The sequence below is a fragment of the Grampus griseus genome, assembly GCF_964374135.1.
Source record: "Grampus griseus genome assembly, chromosome: 8".
Taxonomy (NCBI): Eukaryota; Metazoa; Chordata; class Mammalia; order Artiodactyla; family Delphinidae; genus Grampus; species Grampus griseus.
The window spans coordinates 106,408,755-106,433,578 of NC_139002.1; positions in this window are offsets into that span (position 1 = coordinate 106,408,755).

The window sequence follows — 24,824 nt, forward strand, 5'->3', positions numbered from 1 at the left end:
AGAGAGTTCAGCCACCAAGGCTGAGCTGTCAGGTCCGAGAGGGCTCAGAAGTGAGCATCAGCCCAACTGGGGTCAGCCTGACAGTCCCAACCTCAGCTGGCAGCAGGGCTACCAGATTTAACAAATGAAAAATACAAAACACCCAGGTACATTAGAATTTCAGAAAAATAACAACTAATTTTTAGTATGTCCCAAATACCGCTTGGGATGGAGTGTCGAGAAGGTTCATGTCACTTGCCTTCTGAGGAAGTTTCCCAGAAGCTGTGAGATGTCCTTTCCTTCTTATCTCCATTGGTGGCAGGCCACACCTAGCTGCATCCTTTATTTTTTTTGGCAGCCCTCGCTGACAGCACCCTGGGGCCCTGGAAGCAGTAAGCCCGGTGGAAAAACCCTGAGCTCTGGCACCAGGCAGCTGGGTTCAAATCCTCGTTTCTTCTACCTCTGCTAGCTGTGGACTTTGGGATGAGTTGCCTAACCTCTCTGTTCCTCAGTTTCCTTGTCTATAAATACAGCACAATGATAGCACCAACCTCATGAGAGCATAGTGGATAGTAAATGAAAATCATTTGCTTTCAGCAATGTGGAATATAGATTAGCGCTAAGCTCTCCTCTATGCACTATTCAGAGTGTTGTGTGAATGAGAATGAATACACTTTTAAGTGCACAGCTGAGAGCACAAGAAAGCAAGGGAAATCCTGGGGCAGGGGGTAGGGGTGCAGAAATGGAGACAGAACTGAAACCAGGGCTGGTAGCTCATGAGGTGATGCTGTAGCAGAACCGGGAGGGTTAGCTGGTCGTGGTGACCCAGAGGCCGGGTTCCAACACCCAGGAAGACACCAGAGATGAGGCTCCCATCCCACATGGGACAGAGAGCTGGCACTGTGGACCCCACATGCAGCTGAGGTTCCCAAAGTGCTTCCTTCCCAAGAAGAGAGTGGGAGATGCATTCACCCTCTGCCTGGGGGAAGTGAAAAGGGAGCCGACAGAGGAGGAAAAACACCTCCACGGGGAATGCATAAGCATTGCTCTGTCTTCACAGCGTGCTCAGAGTTCAATATATTTACCTTACGGCTTGGAAACCCTCAAGCCAAGGAAGGACCACAGTGAGTGAGCCTGAACCAGGGACCCCCTGGGCCATCTAGATGAATCAGACCCAAAGCCTCACCAGGGAGACTTCAAGGCCATTTAGGATTTCTACAAAGTCCCACTGAAGATGAGTTCACAATTGAAAATTGCAAACACAAAGGAAACCATCCACCAGGAGTAGAATCGGTATGTACAAGTATACAACCCTAAAGGAAACCATAGCCTCAGGTGGAGTCTATAAAATGATACGTTTTTACTGTTCAAGGAGCTACAGGAAGGACTTGAAACCTAAGAAAATCACAAGCCACCGTGAACATAAAACAGACATATTTCAAAATGAGCCAAAATAGAATTACTAGAAATAAAAAATTAAACGAAAGCTCAGGGTTCAGGAATTCTCTGTTCTGGCCGTGGTGATGAAAAGAGGTTGGATTTACTCATATATTGCAACAACCAGAAAATGGGACTAAATGTATGAAACAATGGTTTTTAAGACATTGAAACCAGGCAGCACAGGACCGTGATGCCAAGGAGAAGGAGAAGAGAAGCAAACCAACTGAGCCTTTCAATCACCCGGATTCCTGTCCAGAGAGCAGAAGGAGCAAGGGTAGGAGCATGGCTGTGGTCTTGTGGAGTTAGCAAGCCAGAACTCTGGATTCCAGAGGCTGATACTTCAGAAGTTACAGAAATATGATAGAAAAACAAAGTGGGTCACATACAAAGGAGCCCAATTAAGCTGACAGTAACAAGAGAAGCCAAAGACAGTAGGAATAATACTTAGAGAGGCTGAGTGAAAATCATGGTCGAATGAGCCTTACGGAGCAGATACACTATCATTTAAGATAATGAGGGTGAAATAAAGATGTTTGGACAAAAAATAGAATTTACCACTTATAGACTGTTGCTGAAAGAAATACTAATCTGGAAAAATTAGATAGAATTTGATGAGCACACAAGTAAATCTAAGTAAGCATTGCTGTATAAAATATAATTAGTATAATAAAATATATACTTTGAAAGATATGGAAATAATACTGGATACAAAATTACAAAATAAGGAGAAGACTGTGAGTTAAGCATTGTAAGGTCCTTATATTCTTCAGCAATTGGTGGAGATATTAATTTTATGCTTAATTAAGTCAAACATACATGTTAAAAATTGTAAGTTAACCACCAACAGACTAGAAGTCTATTTATATAACTTCCAAGTGAGTAAGGTGTAAGAAAAGAATAAATAAAATTTCAACTGATCTTAAAATAAGAAGAAATGAAAAAAGAATCACGGGAAGTGCGCCAAAAAGCCCAAAATAAGAATGGTAACAATTATTCCTAGCAGCCTATTAATTACAATAAATGTAAATGAATCAAAAACATAAGTTAAATGACAGATTTTGTGAGAACTGTTTAGATACAAACAAAATCTAGCTATTATGCTTTTACAAAAGATGTCTATAACATAAGGATAGAGAAAGACTGAAATTAAAAGGCTGAAAAAAATATGTATCAAACAAAAACTAACCAAAAAGAAGCTAATGTAGTTACATTAATGTCAAACTAAATGGCTTTTAAGATAAAAAATACTAGTGAATGACAGGCACAATTTACCAGAAAGATATAACAATTCTGAACTTATTTGCATTCAATTGTATGGTCTTAAAAATATCTAAAGCAGAACAGGTGTAATTACAAAAAGAAACAAATTCATGATTATGGAGAGATATTTTAATGTTCCAATTTCAATATTTGATAGTCCAAGCAGACAAATATTAACGAGGATATAGGAGTTTAGAATATCATAGCATAGACTAGTGTTCAAGAGGATAAATTCTGGCTAAGCTACTTGGTTTAGATCCCAGTTCTGTCATTTACAGGCTGTCTGTTTGACCTCAGAAAAATTACTTAACCTCTCTGTGCCTCAATGTCCTTATCTCTAAAATGATGTAACAACCGTATTGCCCTCAGAGGGGTTCCATGAGGAGTAAATGACTCAGTATTTATAAACCACTTAGGACAATTTCTGGTCCATTGTTAGCACTTTCCAAGGGTTTGTTAAATAAATTAAAATAAGATAAACTACTGTGAACTGATAGGCATAAGCATAACCTGCCTCCAACAATGAAAAGAATACAAATTCTCTGCATCCAAGAACATGTAGGATATTTATGAAAACTGGGAACGTGCTAGGCCAAAGAGCAAGTTCAACAAATTCTAATAAATGATATAACATGGAACATGTTCTCTGACCATGATGAAATTAAATTACAAATCAATAACAAAATGATAATTCAAAAACCCCTATACAGGTGAAGATTTTAGAGCATACTTCTAAATAACTCAAAGAAAAAAGAAGAAATTATTATGGAAATGACATGATATTTGTAATTAAAAGATGATGCAATACTTCCTATCAACATTTGTGGGATGCAGCAAAAGTGATAGATCGAGAAAAATTAAGGTCCAGAATGCTAACATTGAAAAAAAGAAAGACAAAACTTTTACAAAGTTAAGTGACCAACTCAACAAGACAGAAAAAAGAAAGCATAAAACCAATGAAAGTAAAAAGAAGGAAGTAACAATCAGAGGAAACATTAATAAAATAGAAGAACAGGAAACAACAGAGAGGGTTGACAAAGCCAGTAACTGTTTTTTTTTTTTTTTTTCCTTTTTTTTGCGGTACGCAGGCCTCTCACTGCTGTGGCCTCTCCCGTTGTGGAGCACAGGCTCCGGACGCGCAGGCTCAGCGGCCATGGCTCATGGGCCCAGCCGCTCCGCGGCATGTGGGATCTTCCCGGACCGGGACACGAACCCGCGTCCCCTGCATCGGCAGGCGGACTCTCAACCACTTCTCCACCAGGGAAGCCCACCAGTAACTTTTTTGACAATAGACAGCGCTTTAGCAAGATGGACTACGTGCTAGGGAAAGAAGATGAAAATAAAAAAAGAACAAGATAAAAAAGGGGAGAAATCAGGTATACTAGAAATTGTTTACAAAATAGTGCATCTGAAGGAAAACTACATGCCTAATGAATTTGAAAATACAGAGGAAACAGCCAAGTCTTTTAAAAAAAATACAAGGTATCCAAAAATAACTCAAGAAGAAATAGAAAACTTCATGAGTCCTTTAACCTTTAAAGAAATTGAACTGGTAGAGTTTTAAAAACTCATTCTTTAAAATTTCCATATTCTTATGTTTTCTAATTTTCTGTCATTTATTGGTCTGGTAGAAGTACATGAACACACGTTAAAACAAAGCAATACATATTTTTGGGGGGATACAGGCTCAACTTTTTTCCCAGTAGTGGAACGCAGCAAAGGAAGTTTGGGGCTTCCAGGATTAAAAGCCTTAAGGCCTCTATAAAAATTTGCCCTTAGCAGCTCTATGAGGTTGGGGTTACTTGCTCCTTTTTACAGATGGGGCAATGAAGCCTTGGAGAGGGGATGCTAGGACACTTTCCCCATCCAGCCAGCACTTGCTTCCCACCTTAGCTCCTTGCCAGGCGAACTGCTGCCCATTCCATGTCTAGCACCAGGAAACGCAGCCCTGAGCTGCGAATTTCTCTGCAGAAAAGATCCAACGGAGGGGACGGACCAGAAATGTGGCAGTCACTGCAGGATCAGCTGTGAGAGTAACATCAGGCCTAGGAACAGGGCCGTAAGCCCCTGATACAGGGAGTCCCTGCTCCCGGCCCTTGACCCCCACAGATGCATTTCTTCCTCTCGTGGGACCTTAAGTCCTTTCCACCTACAGGTGTTTGCTCCTCCCCAGATGGTCACAAGACAACGGCAGTTTGATCAGATCAGATCAGCTACGGGGAAAACTGAGTCTCCAGGGGCTGTCACCGCCGTCCCTGCTGAGTGGGAACGTGCCTCCTTGCAGAGAGGACCAGCACGCGGGGGAAATGAACCCAGTCTCAGAACCAGTGATGCGCTTCTGGGCAGAGTGACTTGGGTCAAGAGCTGTTGAATGTTGGCGCTATAGGATTCTTGCAAAAAATGAAACAGAAAGCATCCCCTCCCCTTGCAGGGAAAGGGGCACGCGCTCCACACTGGGTCAAGCCTTGGCCACCGGGCCTTTAATTATTCGTCCACTTTGTCCTAGTAATTGCCCTTCAAGGAAACGGAGGAAACCTCAGGGTCTGAGCCACTGGTGGTGAATGGGGAGAGGGGGGAGGCGGCTGCGGTTACTGTTCTCATTTGCTTTAAAATTTTTCTGCATTTTTCACGTTTTCTTTCATGAGCTGCATCGCTTTGTAAAAGGAGAACGGGCAGTGTTTGTGGACCTCTCTGCCTCTGCACCATCTCCCACCCGCCCTCTCTAAGCAGAGGAAGCATCTCCCCTGGGTACTAATGCCCAGGTGGCCACCCGTCCACACACCCATGGACACCCCCGACCTTTAGAGGGCCATTCCTACCCATGCGCTACGTGGCTGCCCTTTCACCTGGTTTAGCAGCAAAAGTCAGGGCAGGGGACAGGAGCGCGAGGACGTGGGGCTGGGTACAAGCAAGGTTCTAAGTGAGGGCAGAAGGTCCAGGGGGCTCAGGGCGGGGCTTGGAGATGAGAGCTCAGGGCTGGCTAGGGGCAAGGGAGCAGGGCGGTGTCCCCTATACCCTTCACCCAACTTCCCCCAGTGTAAACATCTTATCAGAGACCCACAGTCCACTCATCCAAAGTAAGAAATTCACATCAGCACAACACTATTACCTAAATCTCAGACCCTTATCAGATTTTGCGTTTTTCCACTAATATCCTTCTGCTCCAGGATGCCGTCCAGGACCACACCTTGCCTTCGAGGTCACATCCCCTTAGCCTCCATTTACTTCAGTGAGAGTCACCCGTGTTGATACGGGGCCTCCCATTCCTTCCTTTCCACTATTCCATCGTATGTAATTGTGTGGAAACAGCCCAGTTCTCCTGTGGATGGACATCTGGGCTGTTTCCACACGTCACGTTAAAAATGACGTGAGCGCTACTTACAAGAGCTAAGACATGGAAGCAGCCCAAGTGCCCATTAACAGATGAATGGATGAGGAAGATGTGGTACATATATACAATGGAATATTACTCAGCCATGAAAAGAATGAAACATTGCCATTTACAGCAACATGGATGGACCTAGAGATGATCATATTAGGTGAAGTAAATCAAAAGACAAGTATCATATGATATCACATATGTGGAATCTAAAAGAATGATACAAATGAACTTATTTACAGAACAGAAACAGACTCACAGACATAGAAAACAAATTTATAGTTTGCAAAGGGGAAAGGGTCGGGGAGGGATAAATTAGGAGCTTGGGATTAACAGATACACTTTACTATATATTTATAAAATAAACCACGAGGACCTACTGCATAGCACAGGGAGCATATTCAGTGTCTTAATTTTTTTAAATTGTATTTATTTAGGCTGTGTGGCAGGTAGGATCTCAGTTCCCTGACCAGGGTTTGAACCTGCACCCCCTGCAGTAGAAGCATGGATTCTTAACCACTGGACCGCCAGGGAAGTCCCTTCAGTGTCTTGTAATAACCTATAATGGAAAAGAATCTGAAAAAGAATATATCTACATATATGTATAACTGAATCACTTTGCTGTACACCTGAAACTAACACATTGTATTCAATAAATCAACTAGACTTCAACAATAAAAAAAATGCCGCAGTGGACAGTCTCACGCTGGTCTCCATGTGAGTGTGGGCGAGGGTTTCTGAGTGGAGTTGCGGGGTCAGAGGACGACACAGTCCCAGCTCCACCAGGCAAGGCCACAGTGCTGTCCACAGTGACCACACCCATCACTCTGGTGGAGCGTGAGTGAGTTCCCATTTCCCTCCATCTTTGCCACACTTGCTACTGTCAGACAGACTCACTTTCTGTAAATCTGGGAGGAAGGATGGGAGGTGCGAATGACATTGCATTGTTTGACTTTGCGCGTCCCTGCTTCGGCTGACATGGCCATCCACGCGGCTTCTCTACATTTCTTATTTTATCAGTGGGATTTCTTACAGTTTGTCGAATGTCATCTATGCTGGATGTTAATACTTTGTCAGTTGTCATGGAGATGGGACTCTGAGATCTCCCTTGAGGAAAGGGCTCCCTGCTTAAATTAAGGAGTTGGAATGAGATCACCCTGGATTATGCAGGCGGGCTCTACCTTCAATGACAAGTGTCCGTGTAAGAGACGGGCAGGGGGATTTTGAGCCAGGCACAGAGGAGGCCATACGAAGACAGAGGCAGGGACTGGAGGGATGCGGCCACAAGCCAAGGATGTCTGCGGCCCCCAGGAGCTGGGAGAGGCAAGGAAGTCCCCTCCCCTAGAGCCTCTAGTGGGAGCGTGGCCCTGTGATGCTTTGATTTTAGCCAATATAACCGATTTTGGACATCTGGTCTCCAGAACCATGAGAGAATAAATTTCTGTGGTTGTGAGCCACCCAACTTGTTTACAGAAGCCCCAGAAAACTAAGATAAGGGAGATCTTCTTGGCCATTGTCATGTCAGCAGAACGTGTCAGGGTCCCCAGCTCCTATGGCCCTGGGATCCCTCTAGGAGATGTCTGATGCCACTGATCTCTTGACCCCGAGGCTGGTGTTAGGCCACCCAGTCACCCAGGGTCTTGGAATTAGCCATGTGTGATCGGTTGCTAAGGGACCCCTCAGTGATATGTCACCCACCCTGCTCTGTGGCCAAGGCTGGTTGGGCCACAGAGGGACACGTGAGCCGAGTGAACACTGTGGCTGACCGGTGGCCTGTTGGGCTGGTTCTTTAAGAATCTGAACTTAAGAGACACAGAGGCAGTTGCCGATGGTGACGTGGAACTTCCACGAAAAGCTTGTGGAGAGTCAGGGCTGGGCACCCGCCCTTGGCCGTATGTGGGACAAGGTTGAGCAGAGAAACAGCAGAGTGGGGTGACGTGGAGAGAGGAGCAGAGGCCGGGCGGCCCCGCGCAAACACCACTTGTGTCCAGCATGTAACTGGGACCTTCCAAGTCACAGGCAAGGTCCAGCCCCAGAAGGGGCCCCAGCACCAGCCAGGAGACCGAGAGGACTCGACAGCAGCTCGTGTATGAATTGGCCGTTTCTTCTAAGGCTCAGGACTCAGCATCTCTCCTAGAAGCTCTGGGGGACTGGGCAGGCCCACCTGGAGGACAGAGGACTCAGGGCACACGATGGGGTCAGGGCTTGAGTGGAATCCCAGAGGGGTGGCTGGGTCCGGCCGAGAGGGAAGAAAAGGGAGGTGGTCTGGGAGCATCAGAAGGCAGGGAAAGAGTGGGGAGGGGAGAGCGCACCACGCCTTCCAGCTGTGGCCCTGTGAGCCCACTTACCTTGCTGCACCTCACCTTTGCCATTTGCAAAGTGGGGACAATCATCCCTGGCCAGCCCCCTCCCTGGGGACTCAAAAGATGCTAAGATCTGAGGGCTGTGAATGCCCTAATGGCCTTGGAAGTTTATGGATGGCACAGACGTGGGGGAGGGGAGAATACACCTGTACTGTGCACAGGATGGGAGTGGGTGTCAGGGAGAGTGTATGTGAGTGAGTACAGGTCAGTCACTGGCTCACCAGATACACCAGGGCTCTGCACACTGCGGCCCACAGCCAAATCCGGCCCTTCGCCTGCTTTTGTAAAGTTTTATTGGAACATGGCCCGCCCATTCATATACACATTACCTCTGGCTGCTTTGCTTTTTAATGGCAGAGTTGGTTAGTTTTGACGGAGATAGTGTGACAGAAAGCTGAAAATATTTACTATCTGGCCCATTACAGAAACCATTTGCTGACCCTTGAGGAAAAGCAAAATAATTCCTTGACAGATACATTCACAAATAACTATTGATTGAATACCAGGCTTATTTTAGGTGCTGGGCATCCAGCAGTACAGAAAACAGATGAAACTTTCTGTCCTTGGGGAGACAGACAACAAGCAAAATAATGAAGAAAATGACACGACCTGCAGGTGATAAGTGTTAGAACAGGAATCCAGAGGGTCGGGAGGGCAATTTAAATCAAGTGGTCAAGGACGGCCTCCCTTGAAAAAGGTGAGGGGAAGAGCCAGGTGGCGTCTGAGGAAAGAGCATCCCAGGTAGGGGGAAGAGCCAGTGCAAAGGCCCTGGGGCAGGAGCGCGTTTGTCAGTTCAAAAAGCGAGGAGGCGGTGAGTGCGCTGGAGCAGGTGAGAGGGCGGGAGCAGTGGAGACCAGGACAGATGGGTCATAGCGGCCACCCGCGTAGGGACTTAGAGGTCATCGTGGGGACTTGGGTGTGTTTTCTGGCGGGAATAAGCAGCCGCAGGTGGGTTCTGAGCAGAGACGTGACATAATCTGATGCAGATGTGATAGGACCCCTGGCGCTGGGCTGAGAAGGGCCTGAGGGGGCCAGCAGGGGTTCCCACAGGGGTCGGGCTCCAGACATGGTGGGCTGGGTGGTGGCAGCGTCCAGAGGCGGCCAAGTCCGGGAAGCAGGGCTGGCTGGGTGTGCACATCAGAAGTGAGAGGTAAGAGAAGAAAGGGGTCAAGGTGACCCCAGACACGTGACCTTTGGCTCGTTGTTTCCTGTCTCTTTCCACCTTTCCTTCCATCTTGTCCACCACTGTAGACACCTCACCACTGCATGCAGAGGGCACTGAACCAACATCTGTGGGATAAATGCACAAGGGATGAGCCAACGGCACTGTCTTCTGCTTTTTGTGGGGGGGGAGGTTACGAGCAAATTCATATGTTGGAGTCCTTACCCCCAGCACCCCAGAATGTGACTGTATTTGGAGATGGGGTCTTTAAAGAGGTGCAAAATTAAAATGGGGTCATGGGTGGTGGGCCCAAATCCCATAGGAATAGTGTCCTTATAGGAAGAGGAGGTCAGGACACAAGCACACACAGAGGGACGACCCTGTGAAGACACAGGGAGGAGACAGCCATCGGCACACCGAGGAGAGAGGCCTTGGGAGGACCCAGCCCTGCCCACACCGAGATCTGGGCTTCCAGCCTCCAGGACTGGGGACAGTGAGTGTCTGCTGTTTGAGCTGCCTGGCCGGTGGGCCTTCACTACAGGGCCCCAAGCAGACTCACACAGGGAGCGACGAGGGCCAGGGCATGTTCTGTGCAAGGGAGGAAACAGACACTGAAGGCCAGCCCCCGGGAGTTAGTGGCTGAGCTGGGGCAGGACCCTGATCTCCTGGGGCCCACACCCATCCTGGAGACACGGGACCAGGCAGCAGACAGCATGCATGTTGCCTCTGGGGGTGGTGGCCGGATGGCCCTGGAAGGATGGAACTCCTGCTGTCACCCGTTCGCTTGGCTGTGACACAGGCCCCAGCACCTTTACGACGTGGGGGGAACCTGGCCAGATTCACTATGGGCTTCTCCCCAGCAGCCCCTGGTGCCCAGGAAAGGGCATCTCAGGCCATGAGGCTCCTCCCCCAGCCCCGCCCCTCGGGCACCCGCTGTGGATGGGGTGGGGCGCGGTGGGGGGGGGGGCGGTGATGCTCTCTCCCCAGCCGCTTCCACTGGGTGTGTCTGTTTCCTGCAGATCTCCTGCAGCTCAGCAGAGGCCCCCACGCCCCCCACTGCCCTTCCTCGCCTCTGCTGTGGTGGGCCAGAGAGCCAGGGCCAAGGTGGGTCAGCACCATTGGCCCCAGAGGGCCTGCCCAGCCCCCCGGCCACCCAGGATGGCACTGGCCGAGGCCGAGGCCGTGGGACCCGCTCCTCTGGGCCCGGTTTGAGCTCCTCTGTGATGGATCTGAGCGGCAGGAAGCACATTCCCAGCACAATCTGTTGGCCTGGGGCCGAGCTGCCCCGTGAGGGATGAGGTCATGTCCTGCAATGGCCACACGGAAAGGGCGGGGCTCTCCCTGCCCGCGGGGACTCCCATGGCTGGGGCCTTTTCCCAGAGACCCCTGGGAGAGCGATGGCTGGGGGTGACCTTCAGGCCGGGGATGAGTGACCTGGTGCCCATCTCAGTGCTGTGGGGATGCACAGGGTGACCTGGGGCAATCAGGGTCCCGCTCTGGACCCTCCTTCCCACCGAGCCAAGGGAATGGACCAGCATCTCGGGGCTTCCTTGGGCGGCCACCATTCGTGCTGTCTGTGCTGGCAGAGGTCATGTTCCGGAAGAGGTGGGGCGGGGCCTCCATCCAGGGACTGGCTGATCGGGGATGGGCGCCCCCAAAGCTGTGGGTCCCGCAGCTCAGTAGGCGCAGAAGCAGCAGAGACGAGCCTCCTGTTTCCCAGCCGACCTCTGGTGGGGGGAGGAGCCGCTCCAAGGGGCCTAAGCCTCTGACCCCAGTGACTGACCCAGTCTTTCAACAGAGAAGCCAGCGTGAAGGGTGGGCGGTAGGGCCCTGGGTAGGGAATCGCCCCAAATCTCCACGCTGTTTCAAAACCAAAGTGGGAAACGAGCTTCTGTTTGAAATCATAAAAGCCATGTTCCTAGGTCTTTGTAATTTGCCCCAACCAAGCCCCCAGCCCCAGCCCACGCCCCACCTGGCCCCTGGTCTGCTGCCCCCGCCCCACAGGGCCCCCCCAGCTCCTCCCACCCCGCCTCTGCCAAAACCCACATCCAAAGTTCAGCGGGAAAGACCCAGGCCCACCAGCAAGTGAGGGGCTGGAGGGCGTGGCCTTGAACCTTGTGAGCGTGGCCGGGAGCTGGGAAAGAGGCTTGAACGAGGAAGCAACGTGCCCAGGGACACAGCAGACGCAAGACAGAGCCAGGCTGCCTGACTCCCCAGGGCTCACTCACTCATTCGTTCGTTCATTTACTCATTCATACACTCACTCTTTGAACAAGTTCCAGAGCCTCAAGGGGGTTCCGTGGAAACACCTGGATGGAAGCTGTATGGGGAGCAGGACAGCCTGTGGATGTCCAGAGATGGCCCTGAGCCCCCTGGGGCGGAGACGGCGCACGCTGTGGACCCAGAGGGACCCGCAGGAAAGGCAGGAGGAACAGCCGGACGGCAGAGACGGGCGGGGAGGCCGCAGGTTCCCTCGAGGTGGCCCAGCCTGCTGCGGACCCTGCCTGCCTGCCTGCTGCCCCCACGAGAGTGTGAGCTCAGAGAGCCCGGTCCTCCCGGCTCAGGACCCTCAGCTCCCTGCCCAGCGCCGGCTCACGGGGACGCTTCTCCATAATGACGGGCTGACTGACCAAGCACGCGAATGAATGGATGAACGAATGAACCCAAGAACAAGCGGCGAGCAGAGGGGTCCCGGGAGCCACAGTGACCTCAGCGGGAGCCTTCCTGCCCTTCCTCCATGCGCGCGGGGCTCCATGCTGAGCCTGGCCCCTCTCAGAGCAGCCTGGAACCTGGATGCCTCTTCCGGCCCCATCGGGGGTGGCCTTGAGGACCCTAGGGTAGAGTTGGGGGGTGGTGTCCAGTGGGCCCCAGGATGGTCCTTGCAGAGCCTGGGGACACTTGAGCATCTCCTCCGGGCAGAAGGTGGGGAAGGGGGTACGAGGGCTCTGAGGACCCCTTCAAGGCCCTGCCTGTATTGCACCAGAGCAGAGCCTTTGAAGGTTCTCAGATCTGGGGAGAGTTACTCCCATCTGCTGGAGTCCTGTACCGATGGGCGCGGTCCACGTTAGCACCCACAAGTCTCAGGGGTGTCATCACGGCCCCCAAAGGACTGAGAAGGTAGGAGGCCCCACCTTCACACCCGGGGCCAGCTGGTGGTCAGCGGCTGCGGGATGGAGTGGTGAGGAGGAGATTGGGGGCAATGGGGTGGCCTGGAGTTGCATGGACACGCCGGGGCTGCCCCAGTGAAGACTGATCCAGACCCAAGGAGACTAGAGAGCCTGAGTGCACCTGAGTCCTGGCCAGGATGCTGCACAGGTGGAAAAATGGCCACAGAGAACAGAGTGGGGTGAGCGAAGACATTTGAACAGGGGTGGTGGGTGAGAGAACAGTGTGGCATCATGCAATTGCCCTGATTTCCACAGCCGTCCTGTGTTGTGTGAGAGAATGTCCCTGTCCTTAGAAAGGCACACACAAGTGTCTGGGGGTCAAGGGGCATCATGTCCCCAACTCACTCTCAAATGAGTCAGAGGGGGAATGTGGGAGTGATATATGTGAGAGATATAAACATAAACATATGTACACACAGTCTATGTATAGAGAGAAAGTCAGAGTGCAAATGGGACCAATGTAAACCGTTGGGGAATCGGGGTATTAGGGTTTCGGGGGAGGGATACAGCAGGCCCTTGAGCCATCCTTGCAACTTTTCTGCAAATGTGAAATAATACCAAATTAAACCTTGCAAAAAAAAAAAGAAAGAAAAAAAGAAAAAGTGGCCTGGGTTACAGTGGCAGGACTCCCATCTGCGTGACCTAGGGTGGTCCACTTCGTCCCTTGGGCACCCCCTCCTTCCTTACCTGTCACCTGTGCCCATCCTCTGCTGTGAGGCCCATGGGACCAGAAACTCCAAAACCCGAATGCACGTGAGCTGCTGGCGTCATCATCACTATCTTCTCGGCTCTGTCCTCAAAGTGTCCCCTGCTAGTGGGACTCCTCTGGATGGGGACACTGCACCTCCAGAAGGCTCCTGCTCTCCACTGTCTGGGAGGGATCCGATGCAGGGGACGCATCGGGGCTTCAGCCTACACTCTGGGGAGTGGCCGCAGGAAGGTGGAGCTGAGGACCAGGAGGGGAGGGGGCAGGGCTGGCAGGACGAGGCGGGACGAAGGCCTTGCAGACAATGTAGATTTGGGGGACAGGCAGGGATGGGTGGAATCCTCATTCCCCTGTGGCTGGCGTGCCCCATACCTGCCTGTACCCGGCCCCTGTACACGGAGGGCGCCATGTATAGCTCTGTTTGCAATAACGTGCAACTTCTCATTTGGGGTCTGAGCTGCAAACGATTTTATCTGGGTAAAAATCTACACGGGACCCAATTCCCCCCACGCTGGCCGAGAGGAGAGGACCCCAGACCCTTGCTCACAGCCACTTATTCCTCTGCTCACCTGGGTTCCAGCGAACCCCATTATGCGTTCCTCCACTGTCTCCAGTGTGAAAAGGGGGCGCAGTGAAACGGCAACGGAAAATAGGCGGGGTGGGGCTGCGTTAACCACAGAACTCAGATACCAAAGCCGGGGTGCACTGAGCGCTGGGGCAAAGTGCTCTCGCCCTGCAGCAGGTTGTGAGGGCAGCATCGCACAGTCCATACAACCATAGGGTGAGCAGCCAGCCCGGTCTGTGCGGGCCAAGATGGTTCCTGGCCATGGGACTTGCAGAGCTAAATGTGGGAAAGTCCAGGGCACACCAGGACAAATCGGTCATCACCCTACTAGGAAGAGTGGGGGGGGACAGCAGAGGGACAGGTGGGGATCAGCCTTGAGCGGTCTTTCAGTGCCAGGACAGTGACGGGGACCCCCTCAGGCCACGAGGAGCCCCAGGAGACTCTAAGCAGGGTGGAGGGAGGGGGGGGCTATTTTTCCAGAAAAGTAACTTCCATCTGTCCAGCCCTGACAGGCACGGTTACCCCAGATCCTCACACCTGCCAGAGCAGGGGGCCACTGTGGACCTCGACTTCTTTTCAGAAAAGGAGGTGGCGCCCTGGAGAGGGGGCATCATGTGCTTATCTGCGGTGGGCCGGAACCATCCCCCAGGGCTGCCTGACTTGGGTGCCCTGAGGTCCCGTGTCACCGAGGCTCCCTCTTTCCAGAACACCCTCTTCACGTGGCTCTCCTTGGAAATTCTAGGGGTTTTGTTCCCTCAGCCACACAGCATGTGGGCTCCGCTGCCTTCCCTGTGCTCTCTGGGAGACGACCATGCCCTGGAGATGTCCAGACAAGGACAACAGGAGGGCTCCAGGAATGGGGGGGTCGTTTAGCGGTGGGACATCGCCTCTCACCATCCACTCTGCTGGCCGGCTGTCACGAGGGTGGGCGTGGATAGAGGGACACTTGAAGGACACACACAACCCTTTCTACAAGACACAAGGCTCCAGCCATCATGGGTGCCTCCCTGCTGCCACCGGGCCCCTGGAGGTCAACGGGGGGACCCCAGGCAGGGTGGAGTGGCACAGAGCCGAGGGCTGGGACCCAGGGTTTGTCCCGGGACCAAGGTCCCCTCTTGAAAGTCCAGGCTGGGTGGGAATGGCCCTCGGATGGCCACGGGGAGACCTGAATTTTAGACCTGCTCTGTTGGGTGAGCTTGGGCAGCCCCCAATCTGGACTTGAGGGGCTGCACCTGGGGGGTGAGGCAGGAAGCCTGCCTGCTCCCTGAGGGGGTCCTGGTGAAGTCTAAAAAGTCTGAGGTGCTGTGCGGGGGGCCCTGCCCCCACCCCTGCTGAACCGTGATTCCCGCTCCCCTCCACGGAGCATTAGGCCCTGAGCTGGAGCCCTCGGCGGCCCTGGCACAGCCTGGACTCGACGGGGAGGCAGTGCCCACTACCAGGTGTTGCTCTCATGGCAAAGCCTGGCAGCACGGAGCTTCTCCCTCCTTCCACTCCAGGGGAGCCCATGGCCGCCACGCACAGGTGCCGGGCTGAGCCTGGAGCAAGTGAAGTGAGGAAGACACTCCCCGCTGCCCGAGGAGCACAGAGCTCGGTTGGGAGCAGACACCAGGCGACAAGGGGTGCAGCGTTCATCCCTTGCCCATTTCAAAGCTCCAGCCACAGCACAACCGCCGAGGCTGGTCGCTGCGACTCAAGGCCCTGGCCACGTGGCCCCTTCCCGGCGGAGGTGTAAGCAAGGTGACGTCTACAGCCCTACTCGTCACTGTCCTCTCCCCGTCCTTCCCTTGCCTTCCCTTCCCCTCATCGCTTTAAAGTCAGACAGGCATGGCGAAGAGCTTCCAGACTTCTTTTGCTCATCTGTAAAAACTAAACAAAAATCCCAGCAGTGCTGGGAAGATGAGTGGAGCCCTGCTCGGAAAGCACGGGCCTCACTTCCTGCATACAGTGGGTCCCCAGGAAATTCGAGTAAATGTGATAAGGGTGATGTTGGTGATGCTGGAGGTGATGCTGGAGGTGATGCTGGAGGTGATACTAGAGGTGATGCTGGAGGTGATACTGGAGGTGATGCTGGAGGTGATGCTGGAGGTGATGCTGGAGGTGATGCTGGTGCTGATGCTGGAGGTGATGCTGGAGGTGATACTGGAGGTGATGCTGGAGGTGATGCTGGTGCTGATGCTGGAGGTGGTACTGGTGCTGATGCTGGAGGTGATGCTGGAGGTGATGCTGGTGCTGATGCTGGAGGTGATGCTGGAGGTGTTGCTGGAGGTGATACTGGAGGTGATGCTGGAGGTGTTACTGGAGGTGATGCTGGAGGTGATGCTGGAGGTGATGCTGGTGCTGATGCTGGAGGTGATGCTGGAGGTGATGCTGGAGATGATGCTGGTGCTGATGCTGGAGGTGATGCTGGATGTGGCGAAAGAGCGGAAAGAGGAGGAGAATCTGAGACTAGTACGCAGTAGGTGCCCTTGTAGCTTTATGTAAAGTTCTCTTTCTTTCCTCTTAAAGCACGATGCCTAGAAATGATCAAACTCCCGATGAAGGCATCCCTGGAGGGGCCTCCCCAAAGTTCAGCAAGAGCACTGCAGTGTGGAGAGCCGGGCCAGAGACCTGGTTTCTCCCTGGCACTGCCACAGAGCCTCTTTGGGTCTCAGTTTCCCCATCCCTAGAATGGGAATAATGATGGCCTAATGCATCATTTGTGGAGAGCAGGCAAGGAGATGGCACGGCAGGAAAAGCCCTGAGAGGCGTGTCTGGCACACAAGTGCTGATACACATTAGCTCTTTCTGTTCTCCAAGGATCCAGATTGAGACTCTGATTCTAACTCGAGCCAGCCCAGCTCACCTCCCCATGCCAGGACGGCCTGCGCAGGGGTGCCTGGTCGTCTACCTTCTGTCACAGCCACCTGGAGCAGGCTAGGCCCCCTGCCCACTCGGTGAGGACCCAGGCTCCACAGGGGAGGGACCCACCAGAGTCACCCGGCAAGGCGGGGGCCTGTCTCCCAGCTCCTGGCCTCCCTCTCTCTGCCGGGTGGGCGGCCGGCGGGCTCTGCCCCATTTAGCACAGACGCCATCTGTCTCTACCGGCTTCCCGGCGGCTGAGGGCGTCTGGGCAGCTCCCTGCACACAGGCTACAGCTTGTTTGCCGAGGCGGCCTTCTCTGTCCCAGCCCTGTCTGTCTGGACTTGGAGAGCCAGAGAAATTTCCACCGCTTGGAGCTGTTTGTTGATCTTTCCAGAGCCCACGAAGGAGCCCTGGGTGGCTCTGCCTGGAACGTGGGGCTGTGTGGGGACCAACTTCGGTCAGCCAGAGAGCCAGACCACACTTGGGCCGGCAGACCAGGCCACAGGCGGGCCGGCCCAGAGGAGACTGGAGCGAGGTCTGGGAAGGTCGGGCAGCCACTGGGACACCTTCTCAGCCTCGTGACCTCCTCAGTTCTTGACGCACCCTTCTCAGAGCTGGGAGAACCAGAGCGCTGCCACCAGCAGAAACGGGGGCCCCTTGGGAGGAGCCAGGAGGCCTTGGAATGTTTAGCTCACCCCAGGGGCTGGTCAGGCCAACCCAGAGGTTCTGGCCACTGGCCTCCCCTGGCCTGATGGCACCAACTTCAGACCCCAAGGAGAGCCACCCAGCAAGGGGTGGCCCGTGTCGGGGCCACAGACGCTGGGCTACCATCTTGGATTCTGGGGCCTGTACACAGTCACAGGACTTAGGGGCCCAGCGACCACACACGCAAGCCCTGTTGCCCTCCAGAGTCAGAGTGGAGCTTTGGATTCCTGCCCTGGGACTGCTTTAAATTGTCCCCATCCAAAACCACAACGACACCACGATGTGGACACCACACCTAGCATGTGCCACAACTGGCACCAAGACCCCCATGGGTGGTCTCGGAAACAGTGGGGGAACTGCCGGGCATAGAGTGTTTCATTCATGCCAAGTTCTTGAGGTTCATCCTGAAAGAGCCAGAGCTGGGGGCGGGGGTGGGTCACGTATAAGGATGACCAGACTGCTGGGCTGGTGGCGTGGCAGCAGCCGGAGGGTCCAGCCTGGGACGCAGAGGTCCACCTGCCCAGGACAAGTAGGACACACACTCACAGCTGCTCATAGCTGCCCGTCGGGGGCTCAGGTCACTGTCTGCAGAATGGGGGCCTCAAGTGCCAAGCATCTCAGGAGGCCCTACCTACCTGATGGCAGGTATCTCAGAGTCCTGGGCATTTGGAAAAAGAAAGAATAAGGAAAGGATGGAGGGAGGGCAAGAAAGAAGATAGCCAGGTGATGCTAAAGATGAACAATGAGGAAATCGCAGAACCGTCAGCTTGTCATCAGATCATGAGAGGAGTGAAGGCCGCCAGCACAGACATGGATGTGATCCATCTCAAAGCCTGTAGGCTCTGTGTCTGGCAAGCAGACTCAGGCTCAGACCCCTAGCTGCCCTGGACCCCTCACACGGCAGAGCAGAGTAGGGTTGTGTAGCAGTCAGGCTAGGGCAGGTTATGCTGCAGTAACAAATGACACCAAATCTAAGAAATTCAAAAAAGCAAAGGCTGATTTCTTGTTCATACAGTATGTTCATCACAGGTCTGCAAGGACCTCCGCTGACTGGTCAGCCATGCTCTCTAACATGCAAAGAAAGGCCAGAGACCCATCCTAACTGGCCAATTTCAGGTCCCCCTTTCCTGTCCCCGGACCTCAGTCAGCCCACAGCCCCACATAACATCGGGTCAGACCAAGGGCCCCGCTGTACGTCAAGGAGGTGCCGGGCTGGGCCCCGAGGGAAAGGATGCTGTCAGCAGCCCCCACCCTGCAGCCCACCTTGAGGAAGACAATGGGAGCTGCTCAGAGGAGGGAGTCCAACATGGTGGTCCTCAACTTTCCAACACTCAGGAAAAGTGCCCCCTCCCCACCCTAGATGACATGCTCTCTGGGAGATCGAGTGACTGGAGGCCTGTGGTTTCCAGTTTGGAAAGGGGTCCACTGGGGAAACACCCTGAGGACTGCAGAGTGACACTGTACCCAGGGCCCCTCCCACAGCCCACCTGAGGCTGCACCCAGGCTGCGGGGAGAGAGCGGACATGCAAAGCCAGGGGACAGACGCCAGAGGGGTCAGACCACAAGATGGCGGCCCCTCTGGGGCCAGGCGCGTCCGCCTCATCGCAGAAATGCCCTCCAAGGCACGAGCTTCCAGTCTGCCCCTCCAGAGATGCCCCCGCTGGGGGACATGGGGTCGGGGTCGGGTACCCCATGGAGCGCTCCGGGTGTTAGCGCTCAGATAACAAGCTGTGGTTCGTGGAGCATGTGTGCGAGCCAGGCTCCGGGGAAGGGTCTTCTCACTTCGCTCCGACCATCCCATGAAAACAGCACCACCCCTGAGAGGTGGGCGCTCTGGAGAGCCCGGCTTGCAGATGGGAAACTGAGGCCCGGGACGGCCTCAGCAGGAGGCCTCAGGCCTGCTGGGACGGACCCCAGCAGGAGCAGGGTTGCCAGGGCTCCAGGGCTGTGCTCTGGCCCTACCTCCCACCTTGGGGCCTGAGGCAGCGGCCCAGCCACTTCTCCGAGGAGTCCCCAAGTAGAGTTCACAAGCACTGTGCTCTGAGGGCCCTTTCTGGGCCCCTCCCCCTTCCTGAGTGGCTTCATTCCTCCCCTGTGCTGGCAAAGGCACATGGATGCCCTGACGTCGGAGCTAAAACAGGCTCCGTTTTCACCAGGAAAGGTTCGAGTGTTTCCTTTTTTCCTGCCCTTTATTCATGCACTTCCTGGCATGCAATCAGAGGGCATTGTGTTCTGGAATGGACAACTGTCTTCAAGTGAAAGGAAAGCCCAGCTGCCCCCGCAGGAGGAGGTGCCCGGGCTCGGGACCGGCTGGGTAATGATGCGCACGAGGGGCACGGTGCCCCTAAATCTATCAGGAATTTCAAGACGGTGACTGCAGAGCATGAGCCCCGCGTGGGCCCCCGTGACGCCAGCCCTGGAAGCCGGCCCTGTCCGCAGGGGGAGGAGTTGGGCCCGTGGGCTGGCCCTTCGCCTCTCTGGACCTCCGTTCCCACGGCTGTAAACAGGGGTGTGGCGGGCAGAGGGAGGGCAGAGCTGCCCACAGTGTTCCTGGCCCCAGAGTTAGCCTCCGTCCAGGCTTGCTCAGGATTGCAGCTGAGTGGGGGGCTGGCGCCTGGGGATGCCCGGGTGTTGGCTTGCCTCCCCCATTTAGTGGCAATAACACCCTAAGAAAGTGGTCCGTTTGCCGCAGCCGTGTGGGATTGGGGGCGGGAGTGAAGGGGCACCGGGCTGATCTCGGGAGTGGGGAGGCCACAGGAGGGGCCTGGGTATGTGGCCAAGGACCACCCCACCTCTCTCCAGGGCTATGGAGGGATGAAAGAACAGAAAAGGGGACTTCCCTGGTGGTCCTGTGGTAAAGAATCTGCATTCCAATGCAGGGGACGCGGGTTTGATCCCTGGTCAGGGAACTAAGATCCCACATGCCGCAGGGCAGCTAAGCACATGCGTCACAGCTACTGAGCACACACTCCTCAACTAGAGCGCCCGCGTGCTGCAAACTACAGAGCCCATGTGCTCTGGAGCCCGTGCGCCACAACTAGAGAAGAGAAAACCCGCACTCCACAACTAGAGAGAAGCCCCTGTGCCACGACAAAGAGCCCATGCGCCGCAACTGAGACCCGATACGGCCATAAGTAAAGAAATAAATAACTTAATTAATTAAAAAATTTTTAAAAAAGAAAAGAAAACATAAAGGGCTTTGGAAATGAGCATGGCTCAATACTTGTGAATGGAGAATCTTGCTTTTTTGCTCATTCATTTGTTCATTCACTCATTCATCTATCCATCCACGCACCAAAGGCTCAGTGAGCACGTGATGTGTACCAGAGCCTGTGCTGCGGCCAGAACCTCAGGCAGAGGTGCCTGGGGATCCCTGACCCCGAGCCCCATCACACCACCTTCCGCGCTGCCCCAGCTTCTGTGCCCAGGGGCCTGACCGTCTGCAGGCACGTCCTCTAAGCCTGGTCCTCTGGCATCTGGGTGGGGTGTCTGCCTCCTTGCCCCCCACTCCAAGTGACCCTACCCATAGGTCCTCCCACAGCCCACTGCTAGCCTCCAGCTCTGCCCACTTGTTCCCACTCTTTAAGTCCCGCTGACTGCTCTGTGATCTTCCTCCCATACCCCTCTCCTTTGCTCTGGTGCAGGCCACTGTCCCCTCCGACAGGACAGGACTGGGTCCCTCTGGGGACTCTTGCCTCCCCTGCCCCTTTCCAGCCTCACGTCTGGGGCCTCCACCAGTTTCTGCATCGCCAGGACAGAGCCCGGCTCCTCACTCTGGATCCGACCTCCTACCACCCACAGTCCCTTCCTTCCTCTGCTCTGTCACAAGGACTCACATGGGGTCCCCGAACGCACCAGGCCCTCTCGTGCCCCCGGGCCTTTGCACGTGCTGTTTCTACATCCTGGGAAGACCCCCCCTTTCTCCATCTTGCCAATGGCTCTCTATCCTGTGGGCAACCTGGCCAGTGGCTGTGCGGCCTGCCCCCCACCCCACCTCTCTCACCTCTGCCCTCTGGTTCTTCCTCTTCCCTTTCCTGTGGTCTCTCTGGGTCCAGAGACTGGGCAGAGGTAAAGGGTTAGGGACAAGGACCCCAGCACTTAGCACAGTGCCTGGAACATAGTAGGTGCTTCATTATTGTTTGTGGAATGAAAACTAAATGAGTGAATGAATGAATGGGCTTTAGCATTTATTCACTTGCACTTACTCTGTGATCTTGGGTGAGATACCTTCTCCCTTCAGGCCTCAAGTTCCTCATCGGTGTCACGTGTGTAGCCTTAGGACCTACCTCCCAGGGCTGTGGCATGATGCCAGTCTGCTCAGCTCTGATTCCCAGGGTCTGGAACAAAGGAGGTGCTGCATGTGTGGAAAAACTGCCGCGTGAAGCGATTTCCTCTTCCGGGGACGTGCTTTGCTTCACTCCATATTTTCCTGGCAAACTCTCTCTTGCTGGACATTGACAGGCAGATTCCAGAACTCATGGGAAATTGCAAAGAGCCAAGAAGAGTCGAACTCTCTTGAAGGATGTAAGCCGAGGGCTGATGGCAAATTTCAAGGGCAGTAGCGGGGCAATAATATCTCAGACAGTGTGACACTGACCCTGGCAGCCCTGTCCACCAATGGATCATGGACCCTCACAGAGGCTCACATGCCAGGCCAAAGATGCCGCTGCAGGCCTTTTCCTTAAGTGGGTTTGGGTCAACTGGTCCTCCTAAGGAAAATGTATCTTGACCTTCACCTCACAGCACACAAATCCTGATGGATCCCAGATCTAAGTGTGACAGTCATAGAGGAAACGTAAGAAAAGATCTTTATGACGATGGAGTAGGCAATGATTTCTTAAACAGGATACAAGCAGGCCCTCTGTAAAAGGAAATGTTTACAAATTAAATTACATGAAGATTACTAAGAATTATTACTGTCCATCAAGCGTTATTGAGTGAAATAATATATAATATAATATAGGAGTGAAAATGCAACCCTCATTTCATGGGAAAAGTTATTTGTGTCCGATAAGCACTTATATCTAGAATATATAAAGAGCTCCTGCAAATCAATAATTTAAAAAAGACAGAAAAATGGGCAACAGGCTTGACCAGCCTCCAAATTGCCAATACCCATATGAAAAAGGCCTCAACTGTATTAGTCAAGGAAATTCAAACTAAAACCTCAGTGAGATACCATCTACACTAACAAGAACGGCTAAAAAAAAATTAAAGACATAATACTAAGTGCTGGAGATGATGTGGCGCTTCTAGAACACTCATGTGATGCTGGCAGAGGTGTAAATTGGTGCAGTGACTTTGGAGAACTATTTGGCAGAATCTGGCTAAAGCAGAACACGTGATAACATATGACCTAGCAATTCCACTCCTATGTGTGTGCCCTACGTCAATGCTTACCTAAAGCATAAAGCTTACCTTCGTAAAAAGACACATCCCCAGTTGTTCAGAGCAGCGCTATTCATAGTAACCCCACCTGGAAACAACCCGAATGAATAAATAAACTGTGGAATATTTGCCCAATTGAATACTATGCAGCACTGAGGATGGATGACTAACAGGTACATGCAGCAATATGGACAAACCTCACCAGGCTGGAGCGAAAGAAGCCAGGTGCAAAAGACTAGACACTGTATGTCGAAAGCAGGTAAAGTGCACCCACCAGGTTAAAAGTCAAGAGAGCAGTTACCTCTGGGGCAAGTTGTGACTGGAAGGGTCAAGGCAAGCGCCAGGGCTTCTCAAAATGTTTCATTGCTTCATCTGGGGACTCGTTAGGTCCAGCTCGTTAGTTGGTAAAAATTCAGTGAGCTGTGTACTCAGAACAGGTCACTTTTCTGTAGGTGTGAGTTCCTTCGGTAATAAAAATAATACAATTCTCCGAGGCTATCTGTTCCAGTTCACGCCCAGTTCTGCCTGGAACCTCCCCAAAGTGGACACCCAATTTACACATAATTTTACAAATAAAATGCAAGATACTCTATTGTAAATTCCACACGGCCAGTTGAACCTCACAGAATATTATTGTTGATTCTACTGCACTCTGCACCCATCGCCAACTTACCGCTGCAATTTATGAATGAGTGAAGTCCCGTTGGTGGACATCTTCATTCACCTTGAAGAGTAACGCCTAAGTAAAGTAACAAAGACCTAATGTTGGGATGTTACTCATTTGTCAAGAACGGGAGCTACTTCTTTGCTGAATGGGGTAATAAGTTTTGAATCCTGGAAGAATATTTCCCTAATTTCCTATACTATTCACAGTGAAACAGCTACAGAATGATACTCTTCATTTTAACCCGCTTTGGCCTTTTCTCCAGCTCATCCTTAAATGCAGACAGTCAACAAAGCCATCGGTCAATGTTTGCCAATTTCCATGGTGTAAATACTCCCATTGATGGCCAGTTGCTAGCTACCAAAGTGAAATCACTGAGCGGAGTTGGGAAGGGACATACAGCAGTGCCATTGTATAGTATTTCCACCTATGGATATGAAGACCATGTAAGCTCAGAGCATAGGTAGTAGCAGAATAATTAGGAAGTGATGAGTTTTGAGTAGTTACGACAGTTACTTTTTAATTGAATTTATGCAACTGTGAGCTTGTATAATTTAATTTTCCATCATGGTCATGGTTAACAGCTAACCCCCCAGATTCCCGAGAACTTAGTACTCAGCTCTTGGGAGCTGGTGTGAAGGTGGGATTCACCCTCTCCTCCCCCGGCTCCCGTCACCCTCCGGGTCTCCATCAATTCAATCTAATGCAACCATTCAATCCTATTCTATCTCTTCAAGCCGGTCTGCTGGGGCAGAGAGTGGGGGACGCTGGACCTGCCCCCTCTTGCCTCCTGGCTCCAAGGCCCAAGTTCCTTCCATGAGAAAATGGGAGCGTGCAGGTGACACACCTCCACTCTGGGCTGTCCCACAGCCCTGGGCCCCCGGGTCTCTCTTCAGCAGGCATCAGGGCCTTCCCCTGCTGAATCTGGGGGTGTCTGGAAAGACGGGTCTTGTTGACCCCTTCAGCCTCATGTCCCCTACAGCAAAACAGGGACTTGCTTGTGGCCAGAGGGAGCAGGTCCAGGGCTCAGGCTGGTGGCCAAGGGCAGAGCCTGAAACGTAGGATGGGTGTGAAGGCTAAGGGGCAGCAGGGGCAGACAAGGAGGAGGGGGAGGGGTGGTGAAGGAGGGGGGAGGTGCAGAAGGAGGGGAATGAGAAGGGACACGATGGGGGGTGTTGGGAGCCTGTTATCTGCGAGGGGTGAGA